Raw genomic sequence first — 19766 nt, forward strand, 5'->3', positions numbered from 1 at the left:
ATGGAATGATATTTGCACATTTCAAATTTTGTCCAAAATTGGCAATATGGATGGCACGAGTGCATGGGCATGTGCAGGCCCATGATGCAATACATAAAGGTCCAAAATCATTCCAATTGAAATATGAATGGAAGTTTAATTGGCAAGGCAATGTGAACTGAAGTTTGTGCAATTGATTCTTTCCAAAGATGCAGCCCTGTTAAAGCCATGCACAGACCTAGCAAACCTCATCCAAAATGCATGAACTTGGGTTCTTTAGAAAGCTTGGATCAAGGGGAACAAGTTTTATCTTTAACACTCTTTCATTTGGAGCTTGGATCATGGAGAATTTTGAGGTGGAAGTTTGGAAATTTTAATATGTTGAAAATTTTTCTAAGTGTCAAGCCATATACCTCAACATTCCACTTTACTTAACTTTTTATGTGAGCCTCAAATGAGAAAAGTGTCTTCATCAAAGTTGTATATATTTCAAATACCTTAAAAATAGTCACCAATTTCATGTCATTTGGATTTATAATGATAGAGTTATGCATTTTTGAAGTTTGGAAAAATCACTTGTTCAATGGTATACGTCAAAAATGACCTATAATGTAACTTCATATCATATGCTCATAAAAGTTGAATTAGCTCTTACTCCAAACATAAAAGTTTAAGTATACATCTTGAATTTAATTGTTCAGCTTGGAAATATTTTATATCATAAAAATTGAGCAATTTATGGCCTTGGGAAGTTGACTTTCAAATTAGGGTTTAGACAAAATGACCTATAATGTTTCAACATAGAAAATGAATTTCCAAGCAAAACTAGATCTAGGTCTCAAAATGAAAGTTGTTTTTAATGTCATTTAGAGTAACTTTCATCTTGGAATCATTTTCATATGGTGAAAAGTGTAAGAGATAGGGTCTAGGGAGACCCAGTTTTGATCAGATGACTTTATCTGGCCAACCACCATCAACCAACTTGCTAACCTTCAATTCTTTGGAATTTATTGAATCATGATAGATAATATATGCATAATATAATGAATTTTGAAGTGTACCTTGAGAAATTTGATCAATTGGTGAGATAGCTTGTTGGAGAAGTCACTCAAGATACCCAGACAAACTAGGGTTTCCAAGGCAAATCACCCTCAAACTCTTGAAGAAAACTTGATCAATATGACATGTAGAGATCAATGGAAGTCATATATGATGCTCATAACAATTCCTGGATCAATTCATGGTTGTGCTCTTTGTCATGAGGGTCTCAACCCCTAGATATGAACTTGATAGATCAATGGGGATCATGCCCTACCTACAAAAGGAGTTAGGCAAATGCAAAAATATATTTTTGTATTTTGGTTAGTAAATGATGATATACAAGTATGATACAATCACATAGTGCTTGGTGATCTCTCCCAAAACAAACCCAATGAAATAGAGGTAAGGAGGATGCCAAGGTATGATCTCAATGCTAATGTTTATGATGAAATTGCATGAGGGATCTTAGGGTCAAAATTGAGGTCTTACAATAGGAATAAGGTCCAAAGAGACCTTATTCCTCTCAAAGTTTTGTTGTTGATTATTGTTGTTGTTGTTGTTGTTGTTGGTTCTTTGTTGCGATTGTTGTTGACGTTGTTGTTGAATCAAAGTAGATTGATTGTTGGAATTGTTGGAAAGCACATGAATTACAGATGAAACTTGATGTTGATACAGACACTGTTGAGAACTTCTTCTGACATGAGGCCTCCTCTACCTCTCTACAGATACTGAATTAGTTTCCCCCTCCTTCCTCTTGGAGAAACCACTCCCATACTTCTTATTGGACGATGCTTCTTCCCTGGACAGACATCCTTCACGGACTCCCTCTTCTAGCCTCATCCCCATGTTTACCATTTCGGTAAAGTCACTGGGGGCACTAGAAATCATACGTTTGTAATAAAACAAACTCAGCGTCTTCAGGAAAATCTTCTTCATCTCCCTCTCTTCCAATGGAGGATTAATCTGAGCAGCAAGTTCCCTCCACCTTTGAGCATACTCTTTAAACGTTTCCTTATCTTTCTGAGACATAGACCTAAGCTAGTCTCTATTAGACTCCATATCAACCTTGTATTTGTACTGCTTAACAAAAGCTTCACCCAAATCGTTGAAAGTACGGACACTTGCACTGTCTAACCCCATGTACCATCTCAGTGTAGCACCAGTCAAACTGTCTTGAAAGTAGTGAAGCAGCAACTGATCATTATCAGTTTGAGTCAACATCTTTCTGGCGTACATTACAAGGTGGCTTAGTGGAAAAGTATTTCCCTTATAATTTTCAAAGTCATGGACTTTGAACTTCATCGGGATTTTCACATTCGGCACTAGGCAGAGCTCAACAACACTCTTACCAAACATGCCATTTCCTCTCAATGTTTTCAACTCCTTTCACAGCTCAAGGAAATGATCCTTCATCTCCTTCATCTTCTCATATACTTCTGGGCCCTCAGATGGCTCAGAATGGTATATGGTGTCCTCAACATGAGGCAAAGTATGAAGAACTAGAGGAGGCACAGACATGACTGGGCTAGATTCCGATATAGAAACAAAGGTAGGTGCAAACCCCTCAGGCATTAAATTGGATGGCATTCCCCACGGGAATCTAGCAGGCACGGATAGACCAGATTGGCTAGTAGCAACGGGAATAGTCGAGGTAGCAACCTCAGAAATGACAGTCCTTTGGGGAGGAGTTACGGTAGTTGGTGAAGACTGATTCTGTGCAGCAAGAACAGATTCCATCATGGCAGTCAACCGTGCAATCTCATCCGTCAGTTATTTATTCTCTTGTTCCATGATCCTTAGTTGATTGGCGCGAGTGTTGTATTGGTGAGTCAGCTTGGCTGAAGCACAAAAGAATAACCAATGAGACATCTGAAGGAAGAAAACCTGTTATGTAAATTATGTATGAAATGCAATGTTTTTTTTTAAAATTTCAAGGAACATATGAAGCTTTATTTGCAAGTATTAAATAATAAGAATTATAACAATTTGATTGACCATAAAATCTCTTTTATTCATAAAATTTGGAAGGATTACACTGAGTACAATTTCACAAACCAAAGTACAAATACAAGAGAAAGGGAAACTAATCATCCTAAGGATCCCCTAGCAACAATGTCAGATGATCTGGCTGCGGGCGCGTACTTCCTTCGGATGCGTCAAATCTCGGACTCAAAAGATGTCTTCATCTGAGCTTTCTCAAGGACAAGCTGATCAACAATCTTCTTCCAAGCACTAGAAGGCTGAGGCATACTAGAGGAAGGTAGACCATCTGGATCTCTTTGTATCTTCACTAATCGGTCTTCAAGAAGTTCAATAAGTGCATTCTTGTCTTTCGACTCAAGCTGCAACTCCTCATGCTTTCGACTTAAAGCGTGGAACCACTCTTCACACATATCTTTCTCTTGCTTCATCTTAGCGAGTGCGTCTTCTAACTCCTCTACATCTTGGTTAGGAAGAGTTAATGGCTCAACCACAACCAAAGACATAGGTCTTTCACAAGCGTACGACATCTTCAGCTCCAAAGCTCTCTTCTTTACCCAAATAGTGTAAGCTTCCAAAGCTACACAATTGCGCGGACCAGTCTTGGATCTTCCTTTCCTATGCACCTTATGCCAAGCATATATCATCTTTTGCTTCAAATGTTGGGGATCTTTACCCTCTCGATATAAAAGACCTTCTAACTGAGTGTTATTAGTTTTGTCTCTCAAGGGGAACCCAAGTTGACGACGAGCCAAAGCAGGGTTGTAGTTGATTCCTCCTTGTGTACCAATGAGAGGCACATTAGAGAACTCACCATAACTGTCAATAATATCCACACAACTCAATGTAGAGTCATACCAAACAATATCATCATTAGTGAGAGACATATATCTATGGGACCACCGTAAATATTGTTGGTTCTCCAAGAAAGCAGGCGTCTGAGGCAAGTGCAAAATAAACCACTTGTACAAAAGAGAAACACAACACACAATAGTTTCATAACCTTTAGAATTCCTCAAATGCAAAGAAAAATACATATCACCCAACAAAGTAGGCACAGGATTCCCAATCAAGAAGATTCTAATGGCGTTAACATCAATAAAACAGACGATGTTAGGGAACAAAGCTAAACCATAGATGAGAAACACAAAGATGGCTTCAAAAGCATCTACACTACCGGCTTGAGCAAAGACAGTAGCTTTTCCAATGAGAAACTCAGAAGTCAACCCAAACATTCCTCATTTCTTCATCCAACGTTAGATGAAGAGCTTTAGCTATGATATGAGATATGTGAATCTCCTCCAATCCACTAAAAGACACTTTGTTAGAAACGGGTATTCCCAAGAGATGGGCATACTCCTTTAACGTAGGCACAAGCTGATAATTTGGAAAAGTGAAGTAGCGGTAGAGAGGGTCATAGAACTTAACCAAAACACTCAGAAGTCCTTCAACTACATCAATATATAATATAGACAAAAGCTTCCTATGACGTTGCTTGAAATCCAAGGGATCTAATACAAAGGATGGTAGCTTCCTTAGCTCCTTCAAACCAAGACATTTAAGACTGTACTTCTTAGTGTTCCTTCATCCACAATCCATAGTCTGAAAATATTTGTAAATAAGACCTCAGTTCCTTGAAGTTATTTTCGTGTGATGAATGTTATGATGCACATGAATTCATGGATGCAATAACCACAAACAAGGGATCACACACAAGGAAAAAACAAATAAAGGTCGAGGGATGGATCAAGTCATCATCAAGATCAATCGTCCATTTTGGTGGATTATGGTTTTCACCTTATCAACACCCAAGTTCCGTTGATATTGACAAGACTTGATCGGATCAACGAAGAATCAAAGGGTTTGTTGCGAGTCACGAGCATGGAGTTAGGTTAAGAACCATCCAAAAGGAGTGTACTAAAGATAAAAACCTATAGATCATGTTCTAGAAAGTTTCCAGAGTCTTAATTCCATCTATCAGATATTATAGGTTAGGATGAGTAACTCATTAACCCATAATATTCTCAAGAGAAACTCGTCTGAGTGTAGTATCGCATAACAACTGTTATCAGGTCTACACCTGAACAATCTCCGTACTACGTCCTAAATAGACCAAGTTAGGTTAAATGTTCTACGATCCTCAGCTTCTCGGACCCCAAATCAGAGAAAGTAATGTCTAACCACAAATAACTTATGTGACATTAGTAACTCCAAAAGGATCTCCATTAATTAGATGTATCTCAAGCCAACTTGTTAAGGACTACTCCACACAAGTCGAAAATGACTATACCATCCTCTTATCTTAATTGCACTCAAGTTTGGGTTAGAACTTATCTCACCACTCAGAGATCACTAAGCACAACAAGCAGATCATATCACACAAACAAATATACAAACATAAAATATACAAATATATACACATAAAAAAGTAGGCTAAACACACTGAGGACTACTCCCCAGCAGAGTCAACACTTAATTTCTATAGCGGTAAATTCATGACCATCAAGTTATGGATAAACTTAACGTCAATAAAACCAGAGTCGTCATCGCGCTTTTATTGTTTCCAAAGGAAAAGGGAAAAGTACGAATAAAACCCAAAGATAAGAAGTTTTTAAATCAAAACTAATAAAATGCCAGAGATTACAGGTAAGGGGGTTGGTTACACATAGGGAAGGTGTTAGCACCCAAAGTGTCCTAGGTACTCCTAGGAAGCCCTTTTTTATGTGTGTATGTGTTTTGGTATAAAAGGATGTTTGAGAAAAATAGAGTGTGGGGATGAGAAAAGAATTTGTTGATTATATTTTTGTGTTTGACAAGACCTTCGGACTTGTGCCTACTTACCAACATAAAAAAGAGGGATCAAAACCTCGTAGTTCGTGGTATCAATTTAAAAAATGGGTAAGTTGCTTTTAATCAAATTTTAAGTTAAAAGAGGCACAAAGGGCCCAGAAGTTTGAATAAGTGTTAGTTCTTTTTGTCTTTTGAAATTTTAAGTCAATATGATTAGATTTATTTACAAATTTGATTTAAGAAAAGAGTTTTAAAATGCAATGGCAGGAGGCCAAAGTTTCTATTTGAAATAAAGTCTAAGTTTTGAAATCACAAGCAAATAAGGGTTTTTTAAATGGGGGGAGATTTGAAATTTAATAAGTGGGAGAAGATGAAGAGACTAATCCTAAGCATAAAATTAAAAGTTAAGAGTTGAAAAGATTTGACCAATGGGATGCAATCCAACAGACAAGAATGTCATATAGAAAACCCATTTTCCCTTTGAATTTGAATCAAGCAATAATCAACAAGCAATTAGCAATATCAGACATCATGAAGATCAATGCATCAAATAAAGATGGCCACATCCAAGCAAGCAATTCCATAGCTAGCAGTCTTCTTTGTCTTCTCATGTATCAGATGAAATACTCCTTGATTAACTCAGAATAATCAGAATCAAAATAACAATTAGCATCAAGACAATGTAGCAGATGAATTCAAGTGGATCCCAATACTTGCATCAGATGAAAGCTCAAATTACAATAACTTGGTCTCAGAAATGTTGGCATTGGCCAAGTCCTTTTGCATATGGAATGTTGCCTAATCCTAAGTCCAAAAGTTCAGATCAAACTCAACAGTCCACACAAACATTTTTTAGGGATTTTTGTTGTTTATTAAGTATTTTAAGTTCCTAAGACCACAAACTCAAACATAATACACCAACAAATATATACAATCATAATATATGGCTCAAATGAGTAAAGTGAAAATGACATAAACATAAACAAGTTGAATGATATATAAATGGCAAATGAATGGTAAATGACTAGAAATTAAATTGCATAAAGTAAATGGCTTGAAAGTAAAGCAAAATTAATAAGAGTTGGTCAAATGTTATTCAAGGTTAATTGAATGTTAGTGGTGTTTTGCTTTTTAATTGATTAAGTCATCCTTTGGAGAACACTCAACCATATATTCACAAGCATGAATCCCTGAACCAAGACATCTTACAAAGGAAGGAAAAAAGGCCAAGTTTCCACACAATACCATGAAAGATGGGAGACTTACAATCTCACTCACTAGAATGTTATGCCTTTAGGGTCAAAATTTAGCTCTATGTTAAGCAATTATAATTGGACTTATGTAGAAGTCACAACTATCTGAGGCCAGGCAATAAAAATTTAGGTGCTAATGCATGTTAGAGATTTGGTATAATGAACCAAACTCCTAAAACATACCACACACTAAAAGAAAAGATCAAAATGGATGGACCTATCTCATCCATAATTGTATTGGTTCATCTGACAAAAAGTCATTGGTCAACCAATTAGCCTTAGGATATTAAGACTTCATTGGTCAATGAAAGGAATGGGAAAGAATAGGGATGAAGATGAAGAGGGAGGGGAGGAATTTTATAAAATTAAAATCATTCATTCATTTTGGGAGATGAAATGTGCATTTCATCAATCCCCTTAATCCAATGATTTTAATCCAACAAAAGTCAAATCAACCTTGACCAAGGCCCAAACAAATAGTCAAATATCACAAGACCATAAAAATGGCTCAACATAATTTTTACACAATTAGTCAATTAAAAATCAAATTAAAAATGCATTTAAATTCAATTTAATTTGGTCAAAAACTAAAATCTCTTCAAAACACCAAATAAATAGCCAAGAGATTTATCCCAGGTCAAATGACCTTAGACAAAAAATTTCATGATTTTTGAAAAGTCAGAAGTATTTTTAAACAATTAAAAATATGCACAAAAATAATTAATTCATGAAAAATATCAAAGTTAATCAAAAAAATAAGTTTAATTCAGAAAATGAATGAGGAAAATATTTAAAGATCTTTGGTGAAAGTCCCACATATTTTGGATTAAAAATGAATTTAATATGAATTAAACAAAATAAATGGATTAAATATAAAATCAGAAATTAAAAAGAATTTCAATAAAACAAGGACCATCAAATCTCCCTCATTAATTGAGGTGGCAAATGTGATGGCCAAAAGCGCGCTTCCACCAAACACTGCAGTTAATGCATGTACACGTATGGTATTCAAAAGCAAGGGCCCTGATTAAAACGTGGAACCAAGATCAAATGGTTTGGACAATGCCAACACACCACCGAAGCCCTAGCTCCGACCATCTTCTCCAGTGGGGACCACCGGACTGGTCCAACCAAAACATCACGAAAAATGGAAAATGAATACACTAATTTGAAGAAAAAATACTCAGGAGCACGAATCTGACCTCCATTTTTTCCAATTCCAAGTATATTGAAAGATACATGGGTTTGAAATTTGAGGTTCATGATCTGAGTTGCTTCGATTTGACCTCAAAGCAACTCAATCTTGTTTCCTACATTGGTAGGACTTCAACCAACAAATAATCACAAAGAATGGTGAAGAATTGAGAGAGAATCGAAGAGATGAAGTTTCTAAAAAATCACCTTCGAGTTGCTTCAAATTCACTTGATCTTGATCTGGATTTGCTTGTTTTCTCTTCCTCTTGCTTGTAGAAACCAATTCAGATGAAAAGGGCAATGACTTCTTGGAGTTTGAACTTCCAAACAGAAGATGAAGTTCAAGCTTGATTTCAAATGAAATCTTCAAGAATTCTATGGAATGGAGGGTTTAGATTGCTTTGGAAAAGCTTGGACAAGGTGTTGATGAAGTTCTGATCACATTGAACTTGTATTTATAGCCAATGCATATGTTTTTCACACACTTCCATTTGAATATCCAAAATTAGCAACTTCCTTCATGAGCTAGCATAGGTGTATGCAAAGCCCAAATAATCATTTGCAAAGGTCCAAAATCTTGCATAGGTCATGCTGAAAGCAACGCATTAAGCCATGCAATGTTGAAATGAGTTTGATCATGAAATCCTTCCAAATGGTACCATGTATTGCAGCCATTTGCAAGTCCTTCAATATTGATCCAAATGAGATGATTTTGAACTTTTTGGAAATCTGAGATCAAGGGGAACAAATTTCATGTTTAACACTTTTTCATTTGAAGCATAGATCATGATGAATTTTAAGGTGGAAGTTTGGGAAATCAAACATATATCAAAATTCTCTAAGTACCAAGTCAAATGTTCACTTCTTCCATCTTAAATAACTTTTGCTATGAACTTCAAAGGGAAAGAGTTCCTTCATCAAAGTTGTAGCTATTTAAAACCTCTTTAATTTGGTCACCAATTTGACCTAATTTGGATTTGGCATGAAGGAGTGATGCATTTTAGAAGTTGAGGAAAATCACTTGTTCAATGGTAATGGCCCAAAATGACCTATAATATTTCCTCTTGGCACATGCATTTTCAAGTTGAATTTGAACTTAGTACAAACATAAAAGTTGAAGTATAAATCTTGAATTTGATTATAGAATTTGAATGGATTTAATATCTTAAAAATAAGCAAGTTATGGTCTTGGGAAGTTGACCTCCTAACTAGGGTTCAAACAAAATGACCTATAATCTTTCACCATAAAAAATGACTTCCCAAGCAAAACTAGATCTTGACTTAAACATGAAAGTTGTTTGGAATGTCATAAGTATTAACTTTTATCTTTAAAGAATTTTCATATGGAAAATTTTGTAGGAGATAGGGTCTAGGGAACCCCAATTTTGACTAGTTGACTTCTCTGGTCAACCACCATGAACCATCTTGCTAGCTTGACATTCTCTTGACCTTTGGGACTAATGGAGGATCATATATGTGTAAGATGATATAATATGAAGTATCCCTTGAAATATTTGGTCAAATGATAAATAAACTTGTTGAGGAAGTCACACAAGATACCCATATGAATTAGGGCTTCCAAGGCAAACAAGCTTCAAAGTCTTGATGATTTCTTGATCAAAATGATATTTGAAGACCATGGGGATCCATATATGATGTCTAAAGTCAATGTGAACCATATCTTGATTAGTCTCCTTGCATTAAGGGTCTCAAACCCTAGATATGAGCTTGATAGAGCATAGGTGAGCATACACACTACCTACAAAAGCAACAAACTATACATTGACATATTTTTTGGTATTTTGGTTAGTAAAAAAACAAAGTATGATACAATCAAATTGTGCTTGGTGATCTCTCCCAATGCAAGCCCAATGAATGAGGGGTAAGGAGGATGCTAAAGTGTGATACCAATGTTAATGTATATGATGAGATAACATGAGGGATCTTAGGGTCAAAATTGAGGTCTTACACCTGGTTAAGTTCATTTATAAATTTGATTTAAGAAAAGGTTTGAAAATTCATTGGCATAAGGTCAAAGTTTCTAGTCATTAAAACATGTCTAAGTTATAAAACACAAACAAAGAAAGTTTTTGAAAAGAGGGAGATATTTTGAAATTTAAGAAGTGGGAGGAGATGAAGGGACTATCCTAGACAAAAATTAAAAGTTAAGGGTTTAAAAGATCTGACCAATGGGATGCAATCCAACAGACAAGAATGTCATATAGAAACCCATTTTCCTTTGGACTTTTAGCAAGCAACAAGCATAATCAATATCCAAGCAAACCATAAGAAGACCATAGCTATCTTGCATTGGTGGATTATGACTCTCGACTTTCTTGCATTGAGTCCATTGGATCTTCTACTATGACCTGGAGGGAATAATAACAAACAACCAAAGCATAAAATCCTGAAAATACGAAATAAAACTAAAAATTGATAAAACGCTTAAATAACTTACAGAAATGCAAAGTAACTTAAAACATGACATAATGCGAATAAAGTATTCCAGAATCCTTGGTTTCTTGTCGAATAAGTGATGAAAACATAGGGAAAATGGTGGTCGGTGAATGCACATCAGTCAGATTTTGCAATTGGGTACACCAAGTCCTCAAACTCTTTCCTTCTGATCCCAATGGTCCACCAACACTTTGCAAGTGGTATTATGGTATTATTGAAGGTCAACTTTCACATGGAAACCTCCTCAAACAGAAAACTCGATGCCATGTGCAAAAATTAGCTTTTGCCCAAAATGGCAAAAAGCAAATCATGCAGCTGACATTCTCGTTGCTCTTAGTTGTTCCAAATCCACGCTAGGGATCAAAACCAACTTGCCTATAGTGAAAACAAGCATATAAGGTAGTCGTTTCAGTGTTCCCCAAGTCAACACCAATCATGCTTCAACTCACATGCGAATCTGAAGCAAAATACTCCAATCTCACTCTAAAACCATCCACACACCTTTCCTATCAATAGGTGAAGGTGTTCCACTATAGAACCATGCTGAAAAAGGCTCCAAACATATTCTGAACATTTAAGCTAAGCCTATATTAATAGAGTATCGAGTTTTCATTCCAGAGATCCTCAACCCCAAACAACCACCCAGAAACACTCAATATACATCATTCAAGCTTCCCAAACACTTAACTCCCCTTCCCCAAGCCTCACCTGAGCTGAGCCATACCATTGGAAAACTCCCCTGAGCAACTTCTGATCAGGTAGTTTCACTCACCCTCATCTCTAAAACAAGTTACCACTTGACTCAAAATTCATCTTTGATCGTTGACCCTAACCTTGTAGCTTTGATTACTCCATTTCCATAATTTAATTTTTAAATTAAGGCAAGGTTGTTCATCTGGTTCGTGTGTAAGACTCCAATTTTGACCCTAAGATCCCTCATGTTATCTCATCATATGCATTGGCATTGGGATCACACCTCGGCATCCTCCTTACCCCTCATTCATTGGGTTTGTATTGGGAGAGATCACCAAGCACCGTTTGATTGTATCATACTTTGTATTTTAGCATCTTTACTAACCAAAATACCAAAAATATGTCTTTGTATTTGTCTAACTCTTTTGTAGGTAGGGCATGTGCTCACCTTTGATCTATCAAGCTCATATATAGGGTTTAAGACCCTCATTGCTAAGAGCTCAATCAATAATGGTCTACCAATGGCTCTAAGCATCATATATGGATCCCCATGAATCTCACATGTTATTTTGATCAAGAAATCATCAAGAGATTGGAGTTGGTTTGCCTTGGAAACCCTAATTCATCTGGGTCTCTTGTGTAACTTCTTCAACAAGCTTCTTCAACAATTGATCAAATATTTCAAGGGATACTTAAAATTTCATCATCTCATGCATATATGATCTCTCATGAGTCCCAAAAGTCAATAGAATTGCAAGCTAGCAAGTTGGTTCATGGTGGTTGACCAGAGGAATTCATCTGATCAAATCTGGGGTCCCCTAGACCCTATCTCCTACCATTTTGTCATATGAAAATTATTCCAAGAGTAAATTTACTCTAAATTACATTCCAAAAAACTTTCATGTTGAGGTCTATAGCTAGGTTTGCTTGGAAAGTCATTTTTTTATGATAAACAATTATAGGTCATTTTGTCTAAAACCTAATTTGGAGGTCAATTTCCCAAGGCCATAACTTTCTCAATTTCTATGAGATGAAATATTTTCAAGTTTCAAAATAAAATTCAAGGTGTCTACTTCAACTTTGATGTTTGGAGGAATAGCTAATTCAACTTTTATGAGCATGTGATATAAGGATACATTATAGGTCATTTTGGACCAATACCATTGAACAAGTGATTTTCCTCAACTTCAAAAATGAATAACTCCTTCATATCAAATCCAAATGAGGTCAAATTTGTTACCATTTTGAATCAATTTGAGAGAGTTGCAACTTTAATGAAGGAATTTTTCTCATTTGAAGCTCACACAAAAAGTTAGCCAAGATGGAATAAGTGAACATATGGCTTGACACTTAGAATTTTTTTTGATATGTTTAATTTTCCAAACTTCCACCTCAAAATTCATCATGATGCAAGTTTCAAATGAAATGTTTCTAACATGAAAGTTGTTCCTATTGATCTACCCTTTCCAAAAAGTCCAATTTCATCCATTTTGGACAAGACTTGAATGGGTTGTGCATGGCTTGAACTTTGCATCATCATTTGGCAAGATTGAACTTCAAACTTCCATGCACAATTGCCTAGCATTCCAACATAATCTCAGACTTGTGTACACTCAACTATGGACCAAATGAAGTGACTTTATGGGTCTGTACACACCCATGTACCCATGCATCACACATTGCTAAATTGGAAGTTCACTTCAAGTGTGCAAATATCAATTGAATTGGCTATAAATAGAGGCTATATGCATCAGAAATGAGGACCCTGCGCGCCAGCTTTAAATCCACACTTCCAAACCCTTCCATTTGAGAGGATAAACCTGAGAATTTCCATTGGAAATTGAGTTTGAATCTCATTATTTTGAGATTCAAAACTCCAGGGTGTAATACCCCAAAATTTACCCTTCATTTTTCCTGGAAAAAAAAACGAAAAAAAAAAACGAAAAAAAAAAGAAAAAAGAAAAAAGAAATTTTTTTATTTAATTAATTAATTAATTAATTAAATAAATAAATAAAATAAATAAATAAAACATAACAAATTATTTTGGACTTGGGTCTCCCTCATTTGAGCCCATTACCCACGAAAATCAGTCTATAAATACTGAAGTTTCAGTAGAGGAAAACACACTTGGAGTTACACTGGGAGATTCACTTGAGAAAAAGGGAGAGAAGCAAAATACTCTGAGGTTTCCTTGGAACAAAACCCCGAGGAAAAAGATAGTGAGAGAAGAACTAACAGAGTTTAGAGCAGCCTCCAAACCCTGAAGGGAAATCAACTTGTAAACCTCACGGGTGCAACTCAATTTCAATCAAGCTCTCCAATCAGGTTTGCCCTATATCCATCATCTTTATGCCTTTAATTTGAATGCTCTAAATGTATAAGGTATTATGGATGAATTTGATACCTTTTTTGTGAGCCTTTTGTGAATTTTGATGGAATTATTCATGTGGTTACATTTTGATTTAGGGGCAACTTTGGGTTACCCTATTTTGTTTATTCTAACATGTCTTGTGTTTCCATGGCATTGTTTTCTCTTGATTTCATCCTGCTGCTCTAACCCTTTGTCGAGTTTTGTGAGGGCTCACATGGCTTTCGCAGAGACACTCGCGTGGTTTCCCACTTTATTTGTGGGATACCCCCTGGAGTTTTATTCTGATTATTCGTGTTGACTGATTTCCTTTGACGGTCCAGCTGGAGACATTTCAGGGTTTCTTGCCCCTTTAACTGCTATAGCTTCGGATCTTTATCCGTGTGGTAATTTTTTCCCTTTCTCATACTTTATCGCTTTCTTAGCTGGAAGACCTCGATAAGAGGCAATGTTTGAGCCCCTGGGTGGCATTTTACTTTGAGATACATGTTTTGTGTTTTGTATTCATATCCCCCACATGTAGCGCGGTTCCTTCGTCAAGGACTGCCTGTTTGCCCTCGAGCATCTCAAACCCTAAAACCCAAAGCAACACGTTTACTTCTTCTACTACAGGCGAGTAAGTCTCCGAAGGTCGAGCATCCGGTAGATTGCGTAGTGACGTCGTTCGTCCAAAACCCAATCCATAACCCCGTAGTTAGCCGAACTACGGCTTGCTCTGATTCTCATTCCAGATGAGATACGTAGGCATAAGACGCAATGTCTTAGAGAGCACACATCCCCCCAACCCATAGGTCAGCCGAGCTACGAAGACTCTGATTCTCATATTCAAATGAGATACGTATGCAGTGGATGCGACATCCGCGCGAGTCATTTCTCTTAACCTTTTTAGTAAATAAACACATTAGGTAAACCCGTACCCTTTAGACAAAAAAACTACAAAAGTGGATCCCGTAGAGTACTATGGATGCGTAGGGGTGCTAATACCTTCCCTTCGCATAACCGACTCCCGAACCCAAGATTTGGTTGCGAGACCCCGTCTTGTCCTTTCCTTTTTTTCAGGTTTACTTCGAGCGTTTCCTTTCCCTCCTTTGGGATGAATAACGCACGGTGGCGACTCTCCTGTCATTCTCTTTCGCCGGTTGTTTTTTTTCGCGCACTGTATTTTTCAGGTTGCGACACAGGGATCCAAAGCCTTTTGATCATTCTAATCTACTTCTGCAAGCATTCTGAGAAAGATCAAGCACGAATCAAAAGTAATAACAGTTGAATTCAGACCTGCATTAAAGGTATTTTCCAGAAAATTTCATCTCTTCGATTCTCACTCAATTCTCCATAATTCTCTTAGATCCTTGGTTGTCTTAAGTCCTACCAATGTAGGCAACAAGGTTGAGTTGCTTTGAGGTCAAATCGAAGCAACTCATATCGTGTACCTCAAATTCCAACTCCCTGTATCTCTCAATATACTTGGAGTTAGGATGAATTGAGGCCAGATTCGAGCTCAGTGCCATTTTTACTTTAAAATCATGTCCTTCTTTTTAATTTTGGTGATGGTTATGACTAAACCAGTCCGGTGAAGCTCACCGGAGAAGGAGACCGGAGTTGTAGCTCTAGTGGTGAGTTGGCAGGTTCAGAGCCACATGATCCTTTTGAAATGAAATAATCTCGTGCATTGGTTTGGATTACCATTGTTATGGCGCACTGACTAGAGTCTATCGTGGATTGCGCGCTTGTGACCACTTGATCTGCCACCTCAATTAATCAGGGAGATCAAGTGGTTCACGTTTTTTTTGATCATTTGATTTTCATTTTATTTGTTTTATTTTCATTAATTCATATTAATTTTAATATTGATCCAAAAAATATGAGAGTTTCACCAAAAAAAATTAAATAATTTCCTATTTCATTTTTTGCATTAAAATTATTTTTTGGATCATTATTAATATTTTTCATGATTTAATTGATTTTGTGAATATTTTTAATTGTTTAAAAATAGTTTTAAGTTTCCAAAAATTATGAAATTTTTTCTCCAAGGTCCTTTGACCTTGTTTGACCTATGATAAATCTCATGGTCATTTCTTTGGTGTTTTGATGAGGTTTTAGGAATTTGATAAACCATAATTTAATTTAATGCATATTTTAATTGATTTTAATTATTAAAATGCCAAATAAATTGTGTTGAGCTTCTATTATTGACTTGTTGAGTTTGATTTGTGTTGTTGGGCCTTGGTCAAAGTTGATTTGACTTTGTTGAGTTAAGATCATTGGATTTAGGGGATTGATGAAATATACATTTCATCTCCCAAAATGAATGAATGATCTTAATTTGGTAAAAGTCCTCCTTTGATCAATTTGTGTTGATTCCATTTCCCATCCCTCTTCATCTCATTCCCCTTCTTTATTCATTCATGTCATGGACCTATGATATCTCTAGATCCTAAGACTAGTTAATTGCAAAATCAACATGAGTATGGATGAGATTAGGTCCACCCTTTTGCATAATCTTTTTGTGTGTGGTATGTTTTAGGAGCACAGTTCATTATACCATGTCTCTAACATGGATTAACACCAAAATTCTATTGTCCGGCCTCAAATAGTTGTGACTTCTACATAAATCCAATTACGATTGCTTAACATAGCGCTAAATTTGTGACACAAAAAGGCATAGCATTCTAGTAAGTGAGATCGTAAGTCTCCCCTCTTTCATGGTATTGTGTGGAAACTTGGCTTTTTTTCCTTCCTTTGGAAGATGTCTTGGTTCAAAGATCCATGCTTGTGATAAGTGGGTTGATTGTTCTCCAAAGAATTACTTAAACAAAACAAAGCAAAAGCAATACTAACTTCCAATCAACTAACAATTAACATTTAATTTCAAGCCATTTATTTTTATGCACTTTAATTTTAAGTCTTTATTCATTTGTCACTATTCATACCATTCAATTTGTTTATTTAATGTCATTTTCACTTTGCTCACTTGAGTCATATCTTATGAATATATTGTGTTTGTATATACTTGTTTGTATTTGTGGTCTTTTGACCTTAATGAACATAATAAGAACAAAAACCCTAAAAAAAATTGTGTGGACTGTTGGATTGATCTGAGATATTGGACTTAGAATTAGGCAACACTCCCTATGCAAAAGGACTTGGCCAATGCAAACTTTCATGAAACCAAGTGCTTGTGAAGTGAATTTTCATCTGATACATTATTGAAGATCCATTTGAGTTCATCTGCAACATGATCATATTGAAGTTGTTATTTTGAACCTGTGTCCAATGCTCCTCTTTGAAGTCATTTGATACATGGGGAATCATGGAGTTGCTAAGCTTGGATGTGACCATCTTTGCCATTTGTGACACTCAGATATAGCGAACCTTTGCCATGAGTTAAAGTTCCATTGGTCGTTAACTTTGTGTAGATGCCATTCTCCTAGGTTTGCCAGAGGATCTGGGATGTGTTGAAGCATACCGAACTACAATTTAACACGATCACTATTGTGCATCTCCATAGTGGTGCATCTTATGATCGATGTACATGCAGTCCAAACAACTGCGTCTTGTTCGTTGATTTCATGGTCATGATCCAAATTTAGATATGGACGCCAAATGAACTGAAATGTGAACATATATTATATTATAAATTTGGTAGAAGAAATTAAAAAATTATTACGAAATAATTAGATTAATGGCCATACATCTGTCAGTCAAAGGTGATCAAAGAGATTGGGATATTGGGTAATACAATGTCTAGGATATCTGTTATAACTCATACTACGTGCCGACCATATGCACCATAAAAGTGAAAATATCATTTAGAGATAATAATCGATAAAGTAAGTAAGTATAGTCCATTTTTAAGAACTTACTTTTGTCCATACAGGAATGTGAATGAGTTATTGTTGACGGGTGGTAGGGACGGTAGTATGGACCAACCCCATGCTTGGAGAAAAATAACACATCCATAAAATGTAAATGTGTCTTTGTGTGCATTTTTACACAAAGAGCTATGAAGATAAGCCAAACAAGCGGACTCCCAACTGTAACTTCCTATTCTATCTACATGTCTTAGTAAAGGTAAATACATAACATGCATACTAGAACCATTACCTTCGGGAAATAAAAATGAATCAATTAAAAGCATAATGTAACACCTAGTTTTTATTATTCGAGCCTCTTCGGTAGAATTGGCATCTAACTGCAAGCTGTTATAATATGCCTTAAGGCGTGAAAGGAGTATACCTTGACCTCTTGAGTTATCATCTAATAAATCAGCATCCAAGAGGTCCATGCAAATTGAATTCGCATAGTTGGTTTTACCATTTACCGCCTTACCTTTTATAGGCAATCCCAATAACATGTAGACATCTTCTAACGTCACGGTACATTCACTGGTTGAAAACCAGAATGTGTGTGTTTCGGGACGCCATCTTTCACATAACGCATGAATAAACTTATTATCCACCGACAAAGACATTATTTTGCTTATATGTCCAAAACCAACGAGTTCGATATACGGTTGAATCATCGGGTCCATGTGTCCAAATTCGTGGACCCGAGTTCGAAACCTAGAAATATCCTACAAAAGAAATAATAAAATACGTTACTTTATAAAATATAAACAACAAATTAAGTATCATTATTAAAAATTATTCTAGAAAAATAATACAAGAATTAAACGCTTACATAAGTTGATATATTTACAATTGTGCCTCTGTGCGATTCACCCATAGTGAGGAGAGACATCTTGTCGGAATAAATATTTGAAACATTGGTTGTTGCAGATGAAATAGTTGTTGTTGTAGAGGAAGAAGTGATTGTTGGTGAGGAAAAAATGTGAGAGTTGCATGTCTATTTATAATGAGTGACATGCAAATACATGCAAAAGTTTGAATGCATGGATAATAGTGTTTGCATGCTAGCGCCAAATGGTTTTACTTACACATGCAACACATACTCTCCAGGACGCTTACAATCATCTTTCTGATGTTTACAAGGCCATTACCGTCATGAATGTGTATAACAAAAACTTCTCAATGCTACCAATAGAGGAATATTGACCTCCATATAAAGGTGACATAGTTTGACACAACGATGAGATGCGAAGAAAGAAAAAAGGACGGCCAAACAGCACGCGTATTAGAACAAAAATGGATACGACTGATAAAATGATAAGATTATGTAGTATACGTCGTCAACCAGAACACAATAAGAACAAATATCTCAATCTAGGAGCAACATCTGCATCATAATCTTTTTGTAACCTTGGATTTTTATATATCATTATCTTTTTGTTACAATAAGGTTAACAACAAACATCACTACAACATAAGCAAACTTAAACCATAACATTTCTAACTGATTACAATAATCAAATTGATGTCATCTCGTCCAAACATCATTTCCCTAACATCCTTATCAGTTTTGACTCGCACCCAACCAAATATACCATCGAGTCTCTCAATACTTCTAATTTTTCCCCTTTTGGTATTTTTCCATCTAACCAACGAACCAACTCCCTCTTTAGTTGATCGAAACTACAGATGCTCCAGAAGAACATCAACATTGGAGGCTTGTCTCTCGAATAAATCACGTTTCCATAGCAACAACGAACACCAAACATGTTTGCAATATGACGAAATGAAATGTGGAAAAATGAATCACACAACACATCTATTTATAACAAAAAAAAATTCACTTTACACTGAGGCGCCAAACCAATTGGCGCTTCCTCTTCCAAATAACACATGGGCGCCAATTGGATTGGTAGCACCATGTGTTGTAGCCAATCCAATTGTCACCTCCACTTAAAATTTAAGGGTATACGTCAATTGATCTGACGCTTATGCCTTAAGTATTTTTTTTTTTTTTGTGAAATTGAGATAGTTTGACAAATTTTTTAAAAACTTGATTATTTTAAAAAGAAATAGAGTATTTGAATAAAAATTTCCCAAACTCGCGCCTACCCTATGAAATTCCTGTATAAAAATCATTTTACATTTAATTCACAAAAATC

Source organism: Lathyrus oleraceus, chromosome 6 (assembly GCF_024323335.1).
Source record: "Lathyrus oleraceus cultivar Zhongwan6 chromosome 6, CAAS_Psat_ZW6_1.0, whole genome shotgun sequence".
NCBI classification, from domain to species: Eukaryota; Viridiplantae; Streptophyta; class Magnoliopsida; order Fabales; family Fabaceae; genus Lathyrus; species Lathyrus oleraceus.